The sequence below is a fragment of the Ranitomeya variabilis genome, chromosome 2, assembly GCF_051348905.1.
Source record: "Ranitomeya variabilis isolate aRanVar5 chromosome 2, aRanVar5.hap1, whole genome shotgun sequence".
Taxonomy (NCBI): Eukaryota; Metazoa; Chordata; class Amphibia; order Anura; family Dendrobatidae; genus Ranitomeya; species Ranitomeya variabilis.
In genome coordinates, this window is record NC_135233.1 from 568,324,857 (window position 1) to 568,346,456 (window position 21,600).

The 21,600-nt window shown below is 45.9% G+C and overlaps 1 protein-coding gene across 1 annotated transcript in view; it reads left to right on the forward strand.

Annotated features, from left to right (window-relative positions):
• Positions 1-16,593: 16,593 nt before the first annotated feature.
• The window catches only part of LOC143809727 (leukotriene B4 receptor 1-like), a 40,412-nt gene continuing 35,405 nt past the window's right edge, over positions 16,594-21,600 (forward strand). The window contains exon 1 of the mRNA XM_077292763.1: positions 16,594-16,663. The gene's annotated coding sequence lies outside the window, so the exon portion shown is untranslated. The remainder of the gene's footprint in view (positions 16,664-21,600) is intronic.

The window sequence follows — 21,600 nt, forward strand, 5'->3', positions numbered from 1 at the left end:
CCAGGGGATCCTGCGTTGCTCAATGTGGATGCGTTTTTCCTGGCTTTGGGGTTGCTTTATGAGGAACCTCATTTAGAGATTCAGGCTGAAAAAGCCTTGATGGCCCTGTCTCAAGGGCAAGATGAGGTTGAAATATACTGCCAAAAATTTCGTAAGTGGTCTCTGCTTACTCAGTGGAATGAGTGCGCCCTGGCGGCGAATTTCAGAGAGGGTCTCTCTGATGCCATTAAAGATGTTATGGTGGGGTTCCCTGTGCCTACAGGTCTGAATGAGTCCATGACAATGGCTATTCAGATTGATCGGCGTTTGCGGGAGCGCAAACCTATGCACCATTTGGCGGTGTCTACTGAGAAGGCGCCAGAGATTATGCAATGTGATAGAATTCTGTCCAGAAGCGAACGACAGAATTTTAGGTGAAAAAATGGGTTATGCTTCTATTGTGGTGATTCAACTCATGTTATATCAGCATGCTCTAAACGTACTAAGAAGGTTGATAAGTCTGTTTCAATTGGCACTTTACAGTCTAAGTTTATTCTATCTGTGACCCTGATTTGCTCTTTATCGTCTATTACCGCGGACGCCTATGTCGACTCTGGCGCCGCTTTGAGTCTTATGGATTGGTCCTTTGCCAAACGCTGTGGGTTTAATTTAGAGCCTCTGGAAGTTCCTATACCTCTGAAGGGTATTGACTCCACGCCATTGGCTAGTAATAAACCACAATACTGGACACAAGTAACTATGCGTATTAATCCGGATCACCAGGAGATTATTCGCTTCCTTGTGTTGTATAATCTACATGATGTGTTGGTGCTTGGATTGCCATGGCTGCAATCTCATAACCCAGTCCTCGACTGGAAAGCAATGTCTGTGTTAAGCTGGGGATGTCAGGGGACTCATGGGGACGTACCTTTGGTTTCCATTTCGTCATCTATTCCCTCTGAGATTCCGGAATTTTTATCTGATTATCGTGACGTTTTTGAGGAGCCTAAACTTGGTTCACTACCTCCGCACAGAGAGTGCGATTGTACTATAGATCTGATTCCGGGCAGTAAGTTTCCAAAGGGTCGTTTATTTAATCTATCTGTGCCTGAACATGCTGCTATGCGGGAATATATTAAGGAGTCCTTGGAAAAGGGACATATTCGTCCTTCGTCATCTCCCTTGGGAGCCGGTTTTTTCTTTGTATCTAAAAAAGATGGCTCTTTGAGGCCGTGTATTGATTATCGGCTTTTGAATAAAATCACGGTTAAATATCAGTATCCTTTGCCACTGCTTACTGATTTGTTTGCTCGAATAAAGGGGGCCAAGTGGTTCTCTAAGATTGATCTTCGTGGGGCGTATAATTTAGTGCGAATTAAGCAGGGGGATGAGTGGAAAACCGCATTTAATACGCCTGAGGGCCATTTTGAGTATTTAGTAATGCCTTTTGGTCTCTCAAATGCCCCTTCAGTCTTTCAGTCTTTTATGCATGACATTTTCCGTGAATATTTGGATAAATTTATGATTGTGTATCTGGATGATATTTTGATTTTTTCGGATGACTGGGACTCTCATGTCCAACAGGTCAGGAGGGTTTTTCAGGTTTTGCGCTCTAATTCCTTGTGTGTAAAGGGTTCTAAGTGTGTTTTTGGGGTTCAAAAGATTTCGTTTTTGGGGTACATTTTTTCCCCCTCTTCCATTGAGATGGACCCTGTCAAGGTTCAGGCTATTTGTGATTGGACGCAACCCTCTTCTCTTAAGAGCCTTCAGAAGTTTTTGGGCTTTGCTAATTTTTATCGTCGATTTATAACTGGTTTTTCTGATGTTGCTAAGCCGTTGACTGATTTGACTAAGAAGGGTGCTGATGTTGCTGATTGGTCCCCTGCTGCTGTGGAGGCCTTTCGGGAGCTTAAGCGACGCTTTTCTTCCGCCCCTGTATTGCGTCAGCCTGATGTTCTCTTCCTTTTCAGGTTGAGGTCGACGCTTCAGAAATCGGAGCTGGGGCGGTTTTGTCGCAGAAAAGTTCCGACTGCTCCGTGATGAGACCTTGCGCGTTCTTTTCTCGTAAATTTTCGCCCGCTGAGCGAAATTATGATATTGGTAATCGGGAGCTCTTGGCTATGAAGTGGGCTTTTGAGGAGTGGCGTCATTGGCTTGAGGGGGCTAGACATCAGGTGGTGGTATTGACCGACCACAAGAATTTGATTTATCTTGAGTCTGCCAGGCGCCTGAATCCTAGACAGGCGCGCTGGTCGTTATTTTTCTCTCGGTTTAATTTTGTGGTTTCTTACCTACCGGGTTCTAAAAATGTGAAGGCAGATGCCCTTTCTAGGAGTTTTGAGCCTGATTCCCCTGGTAATTCTGAACCTACAGGTATCCTTAAGGATGGAGTGATATTATCTGCTGTTTCCCCAGACTTGCGACGGGTCTTGCAGGAGTTTCAGGCGGATAGACCTGATCGTTGCCCGCCTGGTAGACTGTTTGTTCCGGATGATTGGACCAGTAGAGTCATCTCGGAGGTCCATTCTTCTGCGTTAGCTGGTCATCCTGGAATCTTTGGTACCAGGGATTTGGTGGCTAGGTCCTTCTGGTGGCCTTCCCTGTCGCGAGATGTGCGAGGTTTTGTGCAGTCTTGTGATGTTTGTGCTCGGGCCAAGCCTTGTTGTTCTCGGGCTAGTGGATTGTTGTTATCTTTGCCTATTCCGAAGAGGCCTTGGACTCACATCTCCATGGATTTTATTTCTGATCTCCCTGTTTCTCAGAAGATGTCTGTCATCTGGGTGGTGTGTGACCGTTTCTCTAAGATGGTCCATTTGGTCCCCTTGCCTAAATTGCCTTCCTCATCCGAGCTGGTTCCTCTGTTTTTTCAAAATGTGGTTCGCTTGCATGGTATTCCGGAGAATATCGTTTCTGACAGGGGAACCCAATTCGTGTCTAGATTTTGGCGAGCGTTCTGTGCTAGGATGGGCATTGATTTGTCTTTTTCGTCTGCTTTCCATCCTCAGACTAATGGCCAGACCAAGCGAACTAATCAGACCTTGGAGACTTATTTGAGGTGTTTTGTGTCTGCGGATCAGGATGATTGGGTTGCCTTTTTGCCCTTGGCGGAGTTTGCCCTCAATAACCGGGCTAGTTCTGCCACCTTGGTTTCTCCTTTCTTCTGTAATTCGGGGTTTCATCCTCGTTTCTCTTCCGGTCAGGTGGAGTCTTCGGATTGTCCTGGAGTGGATGCTGTGGTGGAGAGGTTGCATCAGATTTGGGGGCATGTGGTGGACAATTTGAAGTTGTCCCAGGAGAAGACTCAGCAGTTTGCCAACCGCCGTCGTCGTGCTGGTCCTCGTCTTTGTGTTGGGGACTTGGTGTGGTTGTCTTCTCGTTTTGTCCCTATGAAGGCTTCTTCTCCTAAGTTTAAGCCTCGGTTCATCGGCCCGTACAAGATATTGGAGATTCTTAACCCTGTGTCCTTTCGTTTGGACCTCCCTGCATCTTTTTCTATTCATAATGTCTTCCATCGGTCATTGTTGCGCAGGTATGAGGTACCGGTTGTGCCTTCCGTTGAGCCTCCTGCTCCGGTGTTAGTTGAGGGTGAGTTGGAGTACGTTGTCGAGAAGATCTTGGACTCCCGTGTTTCCAGACGGAGACTTCAGTATTTGGTCAAGTGGAAGGGCTACGGTCAGGAGGATAATTCTTGGGTGACAGCCTCTGATGTTCATGCCTCCGATTTGGTCCGTGCCTTTCATAGGGCTCATCCTGATCGCCCTGGTGGTTCTGGTGAGGGTTCGGTGCCCCCTCCTTGAGGGGGGGGTACTGTTGTGAATTTGGTTTCTGGGCTCCCCCGGTGGTTACTGGTGGTACTGAACTTGTGTGCTTCATCTCCTCTGTTCACCTGTTTCCATCAGGATGTGGGAGTTTCTATTTAGCCTTGCTCCTCAGTCATTTCTATGCCGGCCAACAATGTTACCAGAAGCCTTTCTGTTGCATGTTCCTGCTCCTAGACTACTATCAGCTAAGTTGGACTTGTAGTCCTAAGATTGTTTTGATTTTTGTTCCAGTTCTCTGTGTTTGAATATTTCTGAGGCTGGAAGCTCTTGTGAGCTGAAATTGCCACTCTGGTGTCATGAGTTGATATTAGAGTCTTAAAGTAATTTCAGGATGGTGTTTTGAAAGGGTTTTCAGCTGACTGTGAAGTTCCCTTTTCTGTCTTCCTACTATCTAGTAAGCGGACCTCAATTTGCTAAACCTATCTTCATACTTCGTATGTCATTTTCCTCTAAAATCACCGACAATATATGTGGGGGCTACTGTCTGCCTTTTGGGGAAAATTTCTCTAGAGGTAAGCCAGGTCTGTATTTTCCTCTGCTAGGGTCAGTCAGTCCTCCGGCTGGCGCTGGGCGTCTAGGGATAAAACGTAGGCACGCTACCCGGCCACTGTTAGTTGTGCAGTAGGTTTAGCTCACAGTCAGCTCGAGTTCCCATCTTCCAAGAGCTAGTCCTTTTGTATGCTTTACTACGGTCTCTTGCCATTGAGAACCATGACACAGCACCCGCCGCAAATCAGGGGAGATGGCAGACAGAACTACCCCCTCTCTGAGAATACCAGCTGGCTCAGGAACCCCAGGAGAATCAGGCACAAAACTCCTTGAAAGGGCATCAGCTTTCACATTCTTAGAACCCGGAAGGTACGAAACCACAAAATTGAAACGGGAGAAAAACAGCGACCAACGAGCCTGTCTAGGATTCAACCGCTTGGCAGACTTGAGATAAGTCAGATTCTTGTGATCTGTCAAGACCACCACGCGATGCTTGGCTCCTTCAAGCCAATGTCGCCACTCCTCGAATGCCCACTTCATAGCCAACAACTCCCGATTGCCAACATCATAATTACGCTCCGCAGGCGAAAACTTTCTTGAAAAGAAAGCGCACGGCTTCATTACAGAGCAATCAGAACTTCTCTGAGACAAAAGAGCCCCTGCTCCAATTTCAGAAGCATCAACCTTGACCTGAAAAGGGAGCGAAACATCTGGCTGACACAACACAGGAGCCGAAGAGAAACGTCGTTTCAACTCCTGAAAAGCCTCAACGGCAGCAGAGGACCAATTCACCACATCAGCACCCTTCTTGGTCAAATCAGTCAACGGTTTAACAACACTAGAAAAATTAGCGATGAAGCGACGGTAAAAATTGGCAAAGCCCAGAAATTTCTGAAGGCTCTTCACAGATGTAGGCCGAGTCCAATCATAAATAGCTTGGACTTTAACAGGATCCATCTCGATAGTAGAAGGGGAAAAAATGAAACCCAAAAAGGAAACCTTCTGAACTCCAAAGAGACACTTAGATCCCTTCACAAACAAGGAATTAGCACGAAGGACCTGGAACACCATTCTGACCTGCTTCACATGGGACTCCCAATCATCCGAAAAGACCAAAATATCATCCAAATATACGATCATGAATCCATCCAGATACTTTCGGAAGATGTCATGCATAAAGGACTGAAACACAGAGGGAGCATTAGAAAGGCCGAATGGCATCACCAGGTACTCAAAATGGCCCTCGGGCGTATTAAATGCTGTTTTCCATTCATCGCCCTGTTTAATACGCACGAGATTATACGCCCCTCGAAGATCTATCTTGGTGAACCAACTAGCCCCCTTAATCCGAGCAAATAAATCAGACAGTAGAGGCAAAGGGTACTGAAATTTGACCGTGATTTTATTAAGAAGGTGGTAATCTATACAAGGTCTCAGAGAACCATCCTTCTTGGCCTCAAAAAAGAACCCTGCTCCCAATGGTGACGACGACGGGCGGATATGCCCTTTCTCCAAGGACTCCTTTATATAACTCCGCATAGCGGCATGTTCTGTCACAGACAAATTGAAAAGTCGTCCCTTAGGGAACTTGCTACCAGGAATCAAATTAATAGCACAATCACAATCCCTATGAGGAGGTAGGGTACTAGACTTGGGCTCATCAAATACATCCCGGTAATCCGACAAAAACTCAGGGACTTCAGAAGGAGTGGAGGAAGAAATTGACAACAATGAAACATCCCCATGTACCCCTTGACAGCCCCAACTGGACACTGACATTGATTTCCAATCCAATACTGGATTATGGACCTGCAGCCATGGCAAACCCAACACGACCACATCATACAGATTATGAAACACCAAAAAGCGAATATCCTCCTTATGCGCAGGAGCCATGCACATGGTCAACTGGGTCCAGTACTGAGGCTTATTCTTGGCCAAAGGCGTAGTATCAATTCCCCTCAAAGGAATGGGATGCTGCAAGGGCTCCAAGAAAAAACCACAGTGCCTGGCAAACTCTAAGTCCATCAAATTCAGGGCAGCGCCTGAATCCACAAATGCCATAACAGAATAGGATGACAAAGAGCAAATCAGAGTAACGGACAAAAGAAATTTAGGCTGTACAGTACCAATGGTGACAGACCTAGCGAACCGCTTAGTGCGCTTAGGACAATCAGAGATAGCATGAGTGGAGTCACCACAGTAAAAACACAGCCCATTCTGACGTCTATGTTCTTGCCATTCAGCTCTGGTCAAAGTCCTATCACATTGCATAGGCTCAGGCCTCTGCTCAGAGGATACCGCCAAATGGTGCACAGTTTTGCGCTCACGTAAGCGCCGATCGATCTGTATGGCCAAGGACATTGATTCATTCAGACCAGCAGGCGTGGGGAACCCCACCATAACATCCTTAAGGGCTTCAGAAAGACCCTTTCTGAAAATTGCTGCCAGGGCACACTCATTCCACTGAGTAAGCACAGACCACTTTCTGAACTTCTCGCAATATACCTCCGCTTCACCCTGACCCTGACACAAAGCCAGCAAAATTTTCTCTGCCTGATCCACAGAATTCGGTTCATCATAAAGCAATCCCAGCGCCAGAAAAAACGCATCTACATTACGCAATGCAGGCTCTCCTGGCGCCAGTGCGAATGCCCAGTCTTGAGGGTCACCACGCAACAAAGAAATAATGATTCTCACTTGCTGAATAGGGTCACCAGAAGAGCGGGGTTTCAGAGCAAGAAACAGTTTACAATTGTTTTTGAAACTCAGAAATTTAGATCTATCCCCAGAAAACAAATCAGGAATTGGAATTCTAGGCTCCAACATAGGATTCTGAACTACATAATCTTGACAGTTTTGTACCCTTGCAGCGAGTTGATCTACACTAGAGGACAGACCTTGAATGTCCATATCCACACCTGAGTTCTGAACCACCCAGAGTTTAAGGGGAAAAGAAAGGCAAAACACACTGCAGAGAAAAAAAATGGTCTCAGAACTTCTCTTTTCCCTCTATTGAGATGCATTAACACTTTGTGGGCCAGCTGTACTGTTATGGACCTGGTGGTTAGGTGCACCAGGAATGACCTGATAGTTAAACACGGAATTGGGACGAGCTCTGGGGAAATGGGAACTCTGCTGACCGCAAACCCTACTCCTATCAACACAACTAGAAATAGCCGTGGAGCGTGCCTGACTCTGCCTAGACGCCTCTTCACAGCCTAAGAGCTAACTACCCCTAAAGAAAGGAAACAAAGCCTCACTTGCCTCAGAGAAATTCCCCAAAGGTAAAAGCAGCCCCCCACAAGTATTGACTGTGAGTTAAGAGGAAATCACAAACACAGGATGAAATAGGCTTTAGCAAAGAGAGGCCAGTCTAACTAAACAGATTGAGGATAGAAAAGGGATCTTTGCGGTCAACACAACAAACTACAAAAACCACGCAGAGTGTGCAAAAAATACCCCCGCACCGACTAACGGTGCGGTGGTGCCACTCTGCACCCCCAAAGCTTCCAGCTAGCCAGGCAGTTTCATGATAGCAAGCTGGACTAGAACTTAACAAGAAAAACCATAAGTAACAATGAACAAGCCGGAACTTAGCTTTTGCTGGAGTAGACAGGTCCTCAGAAAGATCCAGGAGAGATCTGAACCAGTACTAGAACATTGACAGCTGGCATGGAGTAATGATCTGAGTGGAGATAAATAGAGAATCCAGCCTAGCCCTAAACGAGGGCAGGTGGGGAAGGAATCTCAGAACCAGCAGCTCCACTCACAGCCACCAGAGGGAGTCCACGGACAGAACTCACCGAAGTACCATTCATGACCACAGGAGGGAGTTCGAGAACGGAATTCACAACAATACACTACACCACATACTACACCACACAGGAGAGCTGACAGATCCTCTATATACTACACCACACAGGAGAGCTGACAGACCCTCTATATACTACACTGCACAGGAGAGCTGACAGATCCTCTATACACTGCACCACACAGGAGAGCTCACAGATCCTCTAAATACCACACCACACAGGAGAGCTAACAGATCCTCTATATACTACACCACACGGGAGAGCTGACAGATCTTCTATATACTACACCACACGGGAGAGCTGACAGATCCTCTATATACTACACCACCCAGAAGAGAGTTGGCAGATCCTCTATATACTACACCACACAGGAGAGCTGACAGATCCTCTATATACTACACCACACGTGAGAGCTAACAGATCCTCTATATACTACACTACACTGGAGAGCTGACAGATCCTCTATATACTACACCACACAGGAGAGCTGACAGATCCTCTATATACTACACTACACTGGAGAGCTGACAGATCCTCTATATACTACACCACACAGGAGAGCTGACAGATCTTCTATATACTACACTACACTGGAGAGCTGACAGATCCTCTATATACTACACCACATAGACGAGCTGACAGATCCTCTATATACATATATATATATATATATATATATATATATATATATATATATATATATATATATATATATATACATATATACATACATCTCTATATACTATACTACACAGGAATGCAGTAATGTAGGTCCAGTGTGTGTAGTAAAATACTTACCGGTGGCCATATTCCACTGCAATGAAGACACAAGCAACGACACAGCGGCAGAAGACGGCGACTGCTGTGTATTTTATTACACACAGGTAAGCTTTCTGTTAGGGGTGAGACATTGTTTTTATTAGTACGATTTTGGGATAGATGTGGTTTCCATCACTTGTTATAGCATTTTTGTGGAATTGTGGTGAACACAAAAAAGGATATTTGGCATTTGTTTCTTTTTACGGTGTTTACTGATCGGGTTAATTGTTTTTATATTTTGATAGATAGGACTTTTCTGAACCCAGCAATACCAAATATTTGTTGTTTTTTATTTTTAAAATATATTTATTTTGAATGGGATAAAAAGGGGTGATTTGAACTTTTAGGAATTTTTTAATTTTTTTTTTTACCTTTCACTGGTACAGTTAGCCCCCTTAGAGGACATGAAGATGCGATCATCCGATCGCATGTGCTATTATACAGTTAGGTCCATATATATTTGGACAGAGACAACATTTTTCTAATTTTGGTTACAGACATTACCACAATGAATTTTAAACAAAACAATTCAGATGCAGTTGAAGTTCAGACTTTCAGCTTTCATTTGAGGGTATCCACATTAAAATCGGATGAAGGGTTTAGGAGTTTCAGCTCCTTAACCTGTGCCACCCTGTTTTTAAAGGGACCAAAAGTAATTGGACAATTGACTCCAAGGCTATTTCATGGACAGGTGTGGGCAATCCCTTCGTTATGTCATTCTCAATTAAGCAGATAAAGGGCCTGGAGTTGATTTGAGGTGTGGTGTTTGCATTTGGAAGGTTTTGCTGTGAAGTAAACATGCGGTCAAAAGAGCTCTCCTTGCAGGTGAATCAAGCCATCCTTAAGCTGCAAAAACAGAAAAAACCCATCCGAGAAATTGCTACAATATTAGGAGTGGCAAAATCTACAGTTTGGTACATCCTGAGAAAGAAAGAAAGCACTGGTGAACTCATCAATGCAAAAAGACCTGGGCGCCCACAGAAGACAACAGTGGTGGATGATCGCACAATAATCTCCATGGTGAAGAGAAACCCCTTCACAACAGCCAACCAAGTGAACAACACTCTCCAGGAGGTAGGTGTATCAATATCCAAATCTACCATAAAGAGAAGACTGCATGAAAGTAAATACAGAGGGTTCACTGCACAGTGCAAGTCACTCATAAGCATCAAGAATAAAAAGGCTAGACTGAACTTTGCTAAAAAACATCTAAAAAAGCCAGCACAGTTCTGGAAGAACATTCTTGGACAGATGAAACCAAGATCATCCTCTACCAGAATGATGGAAACAGAAAAGTATGGCGAAGGCTTGGTACAGCTCATGATCCAAAGCATACCACATCATCTGTAAAACACGGCGGAGGCAGTGTGATGGCTTGGGCATGCATGGCTGCCAGTGGCACTGAGTCACTAGTGTTTATTGATGATGTGACACAGGACAGAAGCAGCAGAATGAATTCTGAGGTATTCAGAACCATACTGTGTGCTCAGATCCAGCCAAATGCAGCCAAACTGATTGGTCGTCGTTTCATACTACAGATGGACAATGACCCAAAACATAAAGCCAAAGCAACCCAGGAGTTTATTAAATCAAAGAAGTGGAATATTCTTGAATGGCCAAGTCAGTCACCTGATCTCAACCCAATTGAGCATGCATTTCACTTGCTAAAGACTAAACTTCAGACAGAAAGGCCCACAAACAAACAGCAACTGAAAACCACCGCAGTGAAGGCCTGGCAGAGCATCAAAAAGGAGGAAACACGGCGTCTGGTGATGCCCATGAGTTCAAGACTTCAAGCAGTCATTGCCAACAGAGGGTTTTCAACCAAGTACTAGAAATGAACATTTTATTTAAAATTATTGAATCTGTCCAATTACTTTTGGTCCTTTTAAAAACAGGGTGGCACATGTTAAGGAGCTGAAACTCTTAAACCCTTCAACCGATTTTAATGTGGATACCCTCAAATGAAAGCTGAAAGTCTGAACTTCAACTGCATCTGAATTGTTTTGTTTAAAATTCATTGTGGTAATGTCTATAACCAAAATTGGAAAAATGTTGTCTCTGTCCAAATATATATGGACCTAACTGTATACAGTGATGCCACAGCATCATTGCATATAGAAGAAATGATGGTCTCCTTTAAAGCTCGGCTACAGGAAGAAGACCACTGGCTGTCATTACAACCCATCGGCGAACCACGATCACCAATGGGTGAGAGAATGATGTGCACGCATGTTGGCATGTGTTATATGTTGCTGTCAGAGATTGACAGTGGCATTTAACATGTGCCATACATGTAAGGCTGATGTCGTAAAGGTGTTAATCACCTGAGGACCCCCTCCCCCACTGTGTCACCCAATATGCTGTGGGCCTGCTCCCCCACTGTTTCACCTCTCTTTTCCTGTGGGCCCCCTCCCCCACTGTTTCAATTCTATTTTCCTGTGGGCCCCCTCCCCTACTGTGTCACCCAATATGCTGTGGGCCCCCTCCCCCACTGTTTCACCTCTATTTTCCTGTGGGCCCCCTCCCCCACTGTTTCAATTCTATTTTCCTGTGGGCCCCCTCCCCTACTGTGTCACCCAATATGCTGTGGGCCCCCTCCCCCACTGTGACACCCAATATGCTGTGGGCCCCCTCCTCCACTGTGTCACCCAATATGCTGTGGGCCCCCTCCCCCACTGTGTCACCCAATATGCTGTGGGCCCCCTCCCCCACTGTGTCACCCAATATGCTGTGGGCCCCCTCCCCCACTGTGTCACCCAATATGCTGTAGGCCCCCTCCCCCACTGTGTCACCCAATATGCTGTGGGCCCCCTCCCCCACTGTGTCACCCAATATGCTGTGGGCCCCCTCCCCCACTGTGTCACTCAATATGCTGTGGGCCCCCTCCCCCACTGTGACACCGAATATGCTGTGGGCCCCCTCCCCCACGGTGTCACCCAATAACCCAATATGTTGTGGGCCCCCTCCCCCACTGTGTCACCCAATATGCTGTAGGCCCCCTCCCCCACTGTGTCACCCAGTATGCTGTGGGCCCCCTCCCTCACTGTTTCACCTCTATTTTCCTGTCCCCCCCACACTGTGTCACCCAATATTCTCTGGGTCCCTCCCCCACTATTTCACCTCTAATTTCCTATGGGCCTGCTCAGAGAGTGAAAGGGGAGCCACAGTAAAATAGAGGTGGTTGACACAATAGGGGAGGGGGCCCACAAGAAAATTTAATAGCACTGTGGACCCCCTCCCCTGTGTCACCTTTAGGTTGCATGGGGCCCCCTCCCCTAACTGTCTCTGTGGCTGGAGATCTACTCAGGGTGCAGGCATCATAACTATTTATGCACTTACAGTCACACTAACTGCAGCCATCCCTCAGCTCCTCTGTGTACAGTATATGGCCGTGCTGTGTGCTGCTTGGGTAGGACAGCTGACCAATCACAGCATAGCTCCTTGCCTGAGCTGTGCTGTGAGGTCACACAAAGAAAACTAACACTGATTGGCTGAATTGCAGCCAATCAGCGTTTACACTGCTGCCCAGGGCTTTGTGGAAGAGGAGAAGAGAAACGCAGTACAGGAAACAGGTGACTGCGGGTCAGCTGTGTGGGTGTCTCCTCTCAGACTCAGCCTCACAGTCAGCTGTTCCTCTGACTGTGCTGGCTGAAGTGAGGGTCGGCACTCTGCACACACACAGCTCTCCTGGCAGAGTAATGGCAGTGGCAGCAGGTGATGTCAAGGAGCTGCTCCTGCACTTCCCATCACGTGTGCAGTCTGCCAGCCGGTGCGGTGCCGGCTATACAATAAAGTGCGCACTGCTGGGTGCACACTATGAGCATGCGGGGCAGGCACAAATGAGCGAGGCAGGAGCTGGGGCTGGGGGCGGGGCCCACCGGAGGATTCTCCGGTGTCCCGGTGCCCCAGTCCGACCCTGATAGTTAGGATAGGAGGGGCCACTGTGGGTAAGCTAGGAATATTTCCTGATTGTGAGCAGTAGGGCCGGGGAGCCCAAACAGTCCAGATAGGCTTTAGAGCCCTGAGACAGCATAGTGACTCTGCAACATTGTTAAGCTAGGAGCCCAGCCATCTACTGTCTATAGTGGCCAGAAGCTACAGTAGAAGGCTACAGCAGAAGTCACAGCAGAATAGAAATGCAGGTCGCTAAAAGATGTGGCAGCTTGCTACGTGGGCATATGCCCTTATGTCTGGCGTGAAAAGGACAGGGGAACTCCTAAAAGTAGTTAAGCCATACAGGGAGGACGCAGTGGTACCGAGTGAGACGTTAAGACCCGGGAGCATACCCGGAGACATGAGGAGGAGCACAAGGAGAGTGAAGGATGTGTACAGTGTGGAATCCCATGTCAATGCTGTAACTGATCTGGACATGCGTATGGAATCATGTAAAGTTGTTCATTTAAAGTTGGAACTGGACTATGTTTCTTTATGTACTAATGTGAAGGAAGAAGTTTCTCTGCCACTCAGGGAGGACCCTGAGAAACCAGGCAAGTGAGACAGTGGGACTGTGTGTATGTGGTGCGGGTGGCCAGAGTGCACTAAAGCAGACATCTGTGTGGGCCATGACTACAGCCCATCCCCCGGGCAGGCCACCTGGATTGCGGGAGTTATTAAGAGGAAAAAACAGCATGAGAAAGAGGTCTGAGTGGAGCTACCCCGACTTGGAAGAGGTGCTATGGCCGGGCGTCGCACTCACTGACAGCTAGTCTACGCGGACATTGATCATGGGTATGGCTTCATACGAGAGGAAGGCACTAATGACAAGATCTACGTCAATACCGCCTCTGTCAAATTCGGAAGGCCCCTGTAAGAAGTGGATTGGGTCTCCTTTGTTAAAGAGGACAGCCTGTGGGGATATTTCATGGTAGCTGTCACATTGTACCAAGAGAATGATCTGGAGCTGTATGCGGCCCCGGAGCAGGCCCAGTCAGCTCCCTGTTCCTGGGCCACTGCTTCATCAAACTCTACCTCTGTTCTGCCTTGTTACGTTACAAAAGGATAATTTGTGGATTAAATCTGCGCTGCCATAATGATACAAATTCAGATATAATGAAAAACTGGTCAGAGTTTTTCATTATATCTGAATTTGTATCATTGTGGCAGCCTGAATTTAATCCACAAATTATCCTTTTATAACGTCTCTGAGAAGGTCGCGTTGGTGGCCCATGGATCTGCAGCAGCTGATACACACATGCTTTCTCTTTATATCACCAGGTGAGCAGCTCCTTGTTAATAACTGCAAATAATCCGAAGGACAAGACCCTACTTGTGCTTTCTTGTCTCCTTAATCTACTTCTGTTCTGCCTTGGCAGCCCACGTCTCTTGCGGCTGCAGGATCATCGTTGGCCTGAACCCGAGCATGGGGCTCAAAGGAGGACAAAGTGGCACAGGATGCATGCCGATGAAGTTTAAACATTTCTGCGAAAAGGAAAGAGTTGTGCCTTAGGAAAAAATATGCAACAGGACTGTTCCGCATCCCGGAGGGGACAGGAGCCCTGAGGCACCCCCAGTGTCGAGCGCAATAAGGCCGGTATGGCCAGGAGAAAATGTTTACTTTGCCTTTTTGTTTTGCTGTGCTTGTGCTTTTTCTGCTGGATGGCAGGACTATGCCCTTGGACTAGGAACGGAACGTGTGTGGCTGTGGCAACAGACTGTGCTCCAGTTCCAGGCAGCGCACATGCAAAGAAAGGGCAGTTCTATGGACAAAGGAAGGGGGAACACTGTCCCCAAGGACTGAGGACCTAACAGATAGGTCCAATTGGTTTTTCTTGTTTGAGTCCTGAGGACGGGACTGGTGTGTGGGGGACTGTGTGCCAGGCCCTTTTTAGAGAAAAAGGACTCTTATGTGTCATAAAAAAAGGGGACTTTGCTCACGGTGAGCCGTATATCTCTACTTTAATTGCCTCCCTGTGTGGAGTATTATGATGTATACAATAAAGTTTTATGCGCGAATGGTTGGGGACGACCATTATTGAAGGAAGGGGGAATACATTGAAGGAAGGGGTTACAGGGACGTTATTATTACTTGTCACGTTCTGAATGTGTTACTCTGTCTTTTTATATACTGTTTTTACTCATGTGCTGTTGAATGTATACTGTTACTTAGGGAAAGTGCAATACCTCAATTAGGACACTAGATGGGGTACCTTTCAGATGCATAGTTAGGATAGGAGTGGCCACTGTGGGTAAGCTAGGAACATTTCCTGATTGTGAGCAGTAAGGCTGGGGAGCCCAAACAGTCCAGACGGGCTTTAGAGCCCTGGGACAGCATATTGACCCCGTAATGTTGTGAAGCTAGGAACCCAGCTGTCCAGGGTCTATAGTGGCCAGAAGCTACAGGAGAACGCTACAGCAAAAGTCACAGCAGAATAGAAATGCAGGTCGCTCCAAGATGTGGCAGCTTTCTACGTGGGCAGATGCCCTTATGTCTGGCGTGAAATGGACAGGGGAACTCCTAAAAGTAGGTAAGCCGTACAGGGAGGATGCTGCAGTACTGAGCAAGATGATACAACCCGGGAACATACCTGGAGACGTGAGGAGGAGCACAGGGAGAGTGAAGGATGTGTGCTGTGTGGAATCCCAAGTCAATGCTGTAACTGATGTGGACGTGCTGTGTATGGAATCAAGTGAAGTTGTTCATTTAAAGTTGGAACTGGATTCTGTCTCTTTATGTACTAATATGAAGGAAGAAGTTTCTCTGCAACTCAGGGAGGACCCTGAGAACCAGACAAATGAGACAGTGGGACTGTGTGTATGTGGTGCAGGTGGCCAGGGCATGCTAAAGCAGACATCTGTGCGGGCTATAACTATGGCCCTGGCTGCCGCTCACATAGGGTACCTTGGATGTTCGGGTCCGGCAGCCTCATACAAACATTTAAAAAAGTTTGGATTCGGGTACAAGAACAGTACCCGGACCCATACTCGAACCCATACTTTTTCCAACTGTTCAGCTGAGCCCGCTGGACCCGAATATTCAGGGGTCTGCCCATCTCTAGTAATGGTTCTTTTGGTGACATTCAAGTTCTTCCACACCAAAGTTGAGCAAAGATGCCTTTATGGACCTTGCTTTGTGTACTGGGGCACAGTCATGGGGAACAAAAAAAACATTTTCACTCAGTTTCCACAAAGACAAGAGCATACAATTCTCTAAAATGTCTTGGGATGATGAAGGATTAAGATTTCCCTTCTTGGAGCTAAAGTCACGTGTGATTTCTTGAGGGTATTATGGGGGAATACACTTTTTCAGCTCAAGATCATGTGTGATCCTCCTCTGGCTAAAACAAAATTTAACAATGTGTGCAACGGTCATACCCATTTTAGGTGCAAAGTAAATCACACATTTTTGAATTGGCTGAGACGAACAAATTCCTTAAACTACAACATTAATTTGATTTGCATCCAAACGATTGACTTACAACTAATTCTTATCTCATTAATTGATGGTGGACATTTAGGAGACTGCACAGCGCTTGGTAAAGGACCAATGCCCAGTCTGCTACTGACAGTCTTGGGCATCAGCACAGTCAATAGAGGCAAATGGATTGGTCTCAGATCTTTTAATTCTTTAGATTCCATGTTCTATAACGGAACCCAAATTATGTGACAAAGGGAGGGTCAGGAAGTTAAAATGAGATAAAATAATCTAGTTCCTTCTTTCTCTTTAGATTGCCAACTGCACCATTTGCGTCTATGGAATTTCCTTGAAGCTTTTCTCTTAGATGTGACTCATCCACTCTGGTAGGTAATTTTTATGCTATAGAATTGTGAGCTGTTCAGACCCATAAATATATTTTTATGACTCTACAATTGTTCCAGTGATGTTTGTCGAAGCAGTGACCATCAAAAGCACGACAAAACTGATTTTGTTCATATTATTTAGAAAGATGCATTAAATTTCAGAGATTCACTATTACCAGGAATGATAAATGTCAGTTTAATGGGTGAACTGTGTTGTTATTACTAATGGGAACTATATCTGTTCAGCCTGAGAGGGTACTGAGGCCGTCACTGCTGGATGTACTGTAGCTTTGATCAGTGTTGGACTGGGGTGCCAAGGCCCCACCAGTAACATTGACTTTGGGGGGCACTTTTCACCTGCATACAAATATTACACTACCCTCGTTCACTAATTTACCTATATCTTTATGTAATAATACTTTGGGTTAATGAATGATGAGATGCTGCTTTTTTCTGTACAGAGAGAATCAAGTACTGCCCATACAGTGGGGTTGGAGGCCAAGATCTGCACAGGTGCCCTCCAGGAAATTCCCCTGATCCCCATGGGCCAGTCCGAGCCTGGCTTTGACTCTTTTCAGGGTACATTAATTGTGACAGCTATGGGATCACTGTGGCCATACCTGCTACAGTTAGACTTTGGTCTTCACAGGAACACTGTGGCTAATACTGTTTTAGGGGACACTGTAAATGGCACTGGTACTAGAGGAGCATCAGAAATCCATGCTCAGTCCTGGAAGCCTGTTTAATAGAGGACCGATCTCCCAAATAATAGACAACTATGGATATCCTTAAGTGAAAAATTTACTTTTTTTGTAATCTAGACACTACAGTAGTACAAAAAGTAAAAGATCTGAATTCATCTTACCACAAAGCAAATCCAATAGTTAGGGCCGGACAAGGTATTTTAGTGTTGTAGGCAGATGAACCGAATGGCTCCCAAGCAAAGGAATGGATCAGAAACTGAGGTAGGAAAACTTAATTTTTCTCCCTCCTATGGGTCAGGTAAGACGCTCCAATGACCACTTCCACTAGACAGGCTACCTTTTCCATATATAGAATCATTCATTGTTTTCGGACCATTTACACAATACGATGGATGCCTTTCTTGATAAATATAATATTACATGTTATGGGCACTAGATTCTGTGATGGAGCGTTGATCCCGGGAACTAGTCTGATTGCCGTATGTTGTGAATTCTGCTTTTGGGCTCCCTCCGGTGGTTGTAGGTGGTAATGCAGTTGCCCCTGAGTTGCAGTCCTGGTCAGGTGTATCTGCTGATTGCAGTTCTGACTGGGGTATTTAGGCATGCAGGATTCATTAGTCCTTGCCAGTTGTCAATTGTTGTTGGGAGGTGTTGGACCTCTGCTTGGTTCCTCCTGCCTTTCTGCCAAATCAGCAAAGATAAGTGTCTGTTTTTTTTTTCCTGTGGCACACATGCTATGTGCTTCACAATCCAGTGCTATTCTTTGTGTTTTCTTGTCCAGCTTAGATTGTGTCAGTATTTTCTCAGTCTTATTGGATTCTCTGGAGTGGCAGATATACATTCCATGTCTTTAGTTAGATTGTGGAACTTTTTGTATTATCTGCTGTGGATATTTTTGGAAGGGTTTTAATACTGACCGCCTAGTAATCTGTTCTATCCTTTCCTATTTAGCTAGAGTGGCCTCTCTTGCTAAATCCTGTTTTCTACCTGCGTGTGTCTATTCTTCTCCTACTCACAGTCATTATTCGTGGGGGGCTGCCTATCCTTTGGGGGTCTGCTCTGAGGCAAGGTAGCATTCCTGTTTCCATCTATAGGGGTATTTAGTCCTCCGGCTGTGTCGAGGTGTCTAGGGAGCTGTTAGGCACACCCCACGGCTACTTCTAGTTGCGGTGTTAGTTCAGGATTTGCGTTCAGTACAGGTTCCACCGACTCCAGAGAAAGTTTCATGCGGCTCCAAGGTCACCAGATCATAACAGTACAACTGGCCAATAATGAGTTAAATGCATCTCAGAAGAAGGGAAGAAAGGTGTTGAGCCATTTTTTTTCTGCAGTCTGTTTTGTCTTCTCTTCCCTCTTTATTTATGGGTGGCTGAGGAGTCTTGTGCCAGCATGGATATTCAGGAATTAGCTTCTCGTGTAGACCAGCTTGCTGCTAGGGTACAGGATATTTCTGATTATATTGTTCAGACTCCTGCTTTAGAGCCGAAGATTCCTACTCCTGATTTGTTTTTTGGTGATAGGTCCAAATTTTTGGGTTTTAAAAACAATTGTAAACTGTTTTTTGCTCTGAGACCGCGATCCTCCGGTGATTCCATTCAGCAGGTTAAAATTGTCATCTCCCTGCTGCGTGGCGATCCACAGGATTGGGCATTTTCCCTGGAATCTGGGAATCCGGCCTTGCTTAATGTAGATTCCTTTTTTCAGGCTTTAGGATTATTATATGATGAACCGAATTCCGTGGATCAAGCGGAGAAAACCTTGTTGGCCCTGTCTCAGGGTCAAGAGGCGGCAGAATTGTATTGTCAGAAATTTAGAAAATGGTCTGTGTTGACTAAATGGAATGATGATGCTTTGGCGGCAATTTTCAGAAGGGGTCATTCTGAATCCGTTAAAGATGTTATGGTGGGGTTTCCCACGCCTTCCGGTCTGAGTGATTCTATGTCTCTGGCCATTCAGATTGATCGGCGTTTGCGGGAGCGTCAAACTGTGCGCGCTGTGGCGTCGTCCTTAGAGCAAAGTCCTGAGCCAATGCAGTGTGATAGGATTTTGTCTAGAACGGAACGACAAGGATTCAGACGTCAGAATAGGTTGTGTTATTATTGTGGCGACGCTTCTCATGTCATTTCAGTCTGCCCTAAGCGGACAAAAAGGATCGCTAGTTCATTTACTATCAATACTGTACAACCTAAATTTCTGTTATCGGTGTCCTTGATCTGCTCATTGTCATCATTTTCTGTCATGGCGTTTGTGGATTCAGGCGCCGCCTTGAACTTAATGGATTTTGAGTTTGCCAGGCGTTGTGGTTTTCCCTTGCAGCCTTTGCAGAACCCTATTCCTTTAAGGGGGATTGATGCTACACCTTTGGCTAAAAATAAGCCCCAGTTTTGGACACAGGTGACCATGCACATGGCGCCAGCCCATCAGGAAGATTGTCGATTTCTGGTGTTGCATAATTTGCATGATGTTATCGTGCTGGGTTTCCCGTGGTTGCAGGTACATAATCCTGTGTTGGATTGGAAATCTATGTCTGTGACTAGTTGGGGTTGTCAGGGGGTTCACAATGATGTTCCTTTGATGTCAATCTCCTCTTCTTCCTCTTCTTAAATTCCAGAGTTTTTGTCTGATTTTCAGGATGTATTCGATGAGCCCAAGTCCAGTTCCCTTCCACCGCATAGGGACTGTGATTGTGCTATTGACTTGATTCCAGGCAGTAAGTTTCCTAAGGGCTGACTTTTCAACCTGTCTGTGCCTGAACATACCGCCATGCGGAGTTATGTTAAGGAGTCTTTGGAGAAAGGGCATATTCGGCCATCTTCTTCACCATTGGGAGCAGGTTTTTTTTTGTTGCTAAGAAGGATGGATCCTTGAGACCTTGTATTGATTATCGCCTCTTGAATAAGATCACGGTCAAGTTTCAATACCCTTTACCTTTGCTTTCCGATTTGTTTGCTAGGATTAAGGGGGCTAGTTGGTTTACGAAGATTGACCTTCGGGGGGCATATAATCTTGTTCGTATTAAGTAGGGTGATGAATGGAAAACTGCGTTTAATACGCCCGAAGGCCATTTTGAATACCTTGTGATGCCATTCGGGCTCACTAACGCTCCATCTGTTTTTCAATCCTTCATGCATGATATCTTCCGGACTTATATTGATAAATTCTTGATTGTATATTTGGACGATATTTTGATTTTTTCCTATGATTGGAAGTCTCATGTGGAACAGGTCAGGATGGTATTTCAGATCCTTCGTGACAATGCCTTGTTTGTGAAGGGGTCTAAGTGTCTCTTTGGGGTGCAGAAGGTTTCTTTTTTGGGCTTTATTTTTTCTCCCTCATCTATGGAGATGGATCCGGTTAAGGTTCAGGCCATTCATGATTGGATTCAACCCACATCCGTGAAGAGCCTTCAGAAATTTTTGGGTTTTGCAAATTTTTATCGCCGTTTCATTGCTAACTTCTCCAGCTTGGTTAAACCCTTGACTGATTTGACGAAAAAAAGGCGCTGATGTGGCGAATTGGTCCTCTGCGGCTGTCTCTGCCTTTCAGGAGCTTAAATGCCGATTTACTTCTGCTCCGGTGTTGCGCCAACCAGATGTTTCTCTTCCGTTTCAGGTTGAGATTGATGCTTCTGAGATTGGGGTAGGGGCCGTTTTGTCTCAGAGGGATTCTGTTGGTTCTTTGATGAAACCGTGTGCCTTCTTATCCCGCAAGTTTTCGCCTGCTGAACGCAATTATGATGTCGGCAATCGGGAGTTCTTGGCTATGAAGTGGGCGTTTGAGGAGTGGCGACATTGGCTTGAGGGAGCTAAGCACCGTATTGTGGTCCTGACCGATCATAAGAATTTGATTTACCTTGAGTCTGCCAAACAGCTGAGTCCTAGACAGGCTCGATGGTCCTTGTTTTTTTCCTGTTTTGATTTCGTGGTTTCGTATCTTCCGGGTTCTAAGAATATTAAGGCTGATGCCCTTTCTAGGAGTTTTTTGCCTGATTCTCCTGAGGTCCTTGAACCGGTCGGCATTTTGAAAGAAGGGGTGGTCCTTTCTGCCATTTCCCCTGATTTACAGCGGGTTCTTCAGGAATTTCAGGCTGATAGACCTGACCGCTGTCCTGTGTGGAAATTGTTTGTTCCTGACAGATGGACTAGTAAAGTGATTTCTGAGGTTCACTGTTCTGTGTTGGCTGGTCATCCTGGTATTTTTGGTACCAGAGATTTGGTTGGTAGGTCCTTCTGG